The sequence below is a fragment of the Cricetulus griseus genome, chromosome X, assembly GCF_003668045.3.
Source record: "Cricetulus griseus strain 17A/GY chromosome X, alternate assembly CriGri-PICRH-1.0, whole genome shotgun sequence".
Taxonomy (NCBI): domain Eukaryota; kingdom Metazoa; phylum Chordata; class Mammalia; order Rodentia; family Cricetidae; genus Cricetulus; species Cricetulus griseus.
In genome coordinates this window covers 123,915,063-123,918,194 of record NC_048604.1, presented here as the reverse complement: position 1 = coordinate 123,918,194, position 3,132 = coordinate 123,915,063, and the positions used below count along the sequence as shown (strand labels likewise).

General features: G+C 45.8%; 1 pseudogene; it reads right to left on the bottom strand.

Annotated features, from left to right (window-relative positions):
• Window positions 1-1,340: 1,340 nt before the first annotated feature.
• On the bottom strand, window positions 1,341-2,481 carry LOC100768533 (annotated as a pseudogene).
• Window positions 2,482-3,132: the final 651 nt, after the last annotated feature.

Sequence of the window (3,132 nt, the reverse complement as noted above, 5' to 3'; positions counted from 1 at the left end):
ATCAGCCCTCTGTCAGATGTGGGGTTGGCGAAGATCTTTTCCCATTCTGTATGCTGCCGTTTTGTCTTATTGACTGTGTCCTTTGCTTTATACAAGCTTTTCAGTTTTAGGAGGTCCCATTTATTGATCGTTGCTCTCAGTGTCTGTGCTACTGATGTCATATTTAGGAAGTGATCTCCTGTGCCAATTTGTTAAAGGCTACTTCACACTTTCTCTTCTAAGAGGTTCGGTGTGACTGGATTATGTTGAGGTCATTGATTCACTTGGACTTGAGTTTTGTGCATGGGGATAGATAGGGATCTATTTGTATTCTTCTACATGTCAACATCCAGTTATTGCAGCACCATTTGTTGAAGATGCTTTCTTTTTTCTGTTATACAATTTTGCCTTCTTTGTCAAAAATCAGGTGTTCATAGGTTTGATAGGTTTGTGGATTAATATCAGGGTCTTCAATTTGATTCCATTGATCCACTTGTCTGTCCTGTCTGTTTTTTTTTTTTTTTTTTTTTTTTTTGCCAATCCCAAGCTGTTTTCATTACTATAACTCTATAGTAGAGCTTGAAGTCAGTGATGGTGATGCCTCCGGAAGTTCCTTTATTGTAAAGGATTTTTTTGGCTATCCTGTTTTGTTTTTTGTTTTTTGTTTGTTTTTTTTCTTTTTGTTTTCTTTTTCCATATGAAGTTGAGTATTGTTCTTTGGAGGTCTGTGCAGAATTGTGTTGGGATTTTGATGGGAGATTGCATTGAATCTGTAGATTGGCTTAAACTTTTTTTAAATTCCTTTTCACAAGTTGGAAGCTTAGCTGGATGGATTCTTGCCTTGAGATGCCCACTCCCTTTATTCCATTTAGCCCCAGGCTTCTCTTTAAAGCTTTTTATGTCCTTGATCACTAGATTTAGCTTCATTATACTTTCTGCTGCTCCTTTTTTTTTTTTTTTGAAGTAAGGCACAGACAGCAGCCTGTTTACTTTATTCAAATAATTGATTTCTTTTCTCTGTGAAACTGAGTAGGACTACAGGATGAAGGACAGTGCATATATTAAACTCTTAAATAAATCCTTTGAGTTCAGAGTCCAGGTCAAGGAGAGGAACTGGTCACGGGTCTTGTCCCAGGAAATGAGGCCACCAAAGGGGCTGTCCATCAGTGAAGACAGCAAATTCAATTCTTTAAAGAAAAAAAAGTTCTCAAGGAGAAAAAAAATAGAAAATTCCTAAGTTTCTGAAGCTGAAGTAGTCTCCTCCTCCATGTCCACTCTGAAGCATCCAAAGACAGAGGTTCTGAGTCCGTTTTCACAGAGACGAAGGCTCCACCTCTGCATACCAATGGCACAACCGGAAATCAGGAACTTCCCAGGTGCGAGGAGGTTCTGTTCTGGTTCACCTGAAAATATCCTTTCAGATTGGCTGGAGTTTTATAGTCTCCTTTTAAGACCCGGTGTGTGTTGTTGATGACAATCGGGTCAGGGTTCCCATAGTTGGGTGGGTTTGCATAGGGGTCATAGCTAAGCCAAGCCAGCATGGGGGCAATCTACACCATGTCCCTCACCACGTCCCCAGGGATATGGCCAGTCCACTTGGAGAGTGCTTCCAAGTTCACGGGTTTGATGACCTGGTCTGTGGAATGCTCGATCTTGGACAAGGAGACGCTGCCCAGGCTTGCCAATGAGGTCCTAGTGGTGCAGGACTGTGTCACTCCAGGTGATGTCCAGGAAGTCCAGGATGCCCTTGAGTGAGCATTGGGGGTGTAGCACCAACTGTTCATAGTACACAGGCAGGCATTTGTCCCTGCCCACCTCCATGCACTGTGCGTACATCATCTCGATGGCCTTGTTCCACTTAGTAAGACAGTCTCGGTAGCTACTAAGGTCAAAGCCTGCAATGGTGACCTTGCGAGCCATCATGGAGTGCACGGAGGCCTGGCCATCACGCACCATTAGCAGGAATTTGGAGTTGGGGAACAGGTATGCCAGGTAGATGGAAGACTTGAGTGTGAAGGGGTCCTTGTTACACAGCACACGTGCTGGCTCACCATGCTTGGCAATCACCTCTAGGATGAAGGCCTGCATGGCAGCGTCCAGCACCTCATCCGTCACACCTGCCTCGTCCAGCCACAGCTTCTCCCGGCTAGACTTTGACCAGGCCTGCTGCATGGCCAGCACACGAAGGCTGATGCGCATCTCCTCCCCACAGCACACTTCAGGGTGCGCATCCAGCATGGCACGCATGAGGGTGGTGCCACCGCTAGGTATGCTGCCCATGAAGATGATCGGCATGGCCTTGTTGTAGTGATACTCCACCTGGTCGGCACCAAGCATCACCAGTTCCTCCTGCTCTGGCCGCATCCTCTGTGCGCTTCGCTTGCCCCCAAGCACCGCCCGGCACTTGCTGCCGGAGCTGCCTAGCCAGCACCAGGGCCAGTGTGCAGCCAGCAGCCAGCAACACCTCCGCACTGACAGGCGCAGGCAGGGGGCCCGCCTCATCAACGGGTCAGCAGGTCTACCTGGTGTGCATCTCCCCGGGGCTCCCTCATTTCCAAGCACACTCCTCGAGCTTGCTCAGCACAGCTTCCTGTCCCCACAGTCTGTGCCCTAATCGGAGCTCCCTGCTGGCCGCCAGGGAGATGCCGCAAGGGGCCTCTGCTGCTCCTTTTATCCTCAAACTTTATGTTTTGTATTTATCTTTATCCAGGTTGCTCCTTTTCTTTATAGATCTGCATAAGAGTAATTGCTAATAACCACACATCACAGTCAATACTAGGCTGTCTTAGCATCACTTTTGCCAATGTCGTTAATATAAAACTCTGCAATTTAGTTTTAGATTTGGGTTAGGGCAGAAATTAGCCACATTTTGACCAAAATATCACAAGAACCGTCTCTAGTTACTTACTGATATCCTTCTCCTCTGAATCTTCTTGAGCTGGATCCTCATAAACTATGTTGCTCTTAAAACTGCGAATATGGCCCATTAAGACCTGCTTTAAGCATTCAACTGCTTTTCTAACTCAAAGTCCCAAAGTCTACATTTTCTAAGAAGAATCATGATCAGGTCTGCTACAGTATTACCCCACTCCTGGTACCAACTTCTGTCTTACTCATGACCACAGAAACTTTTTTTTTCTTTTTAAAATTTAT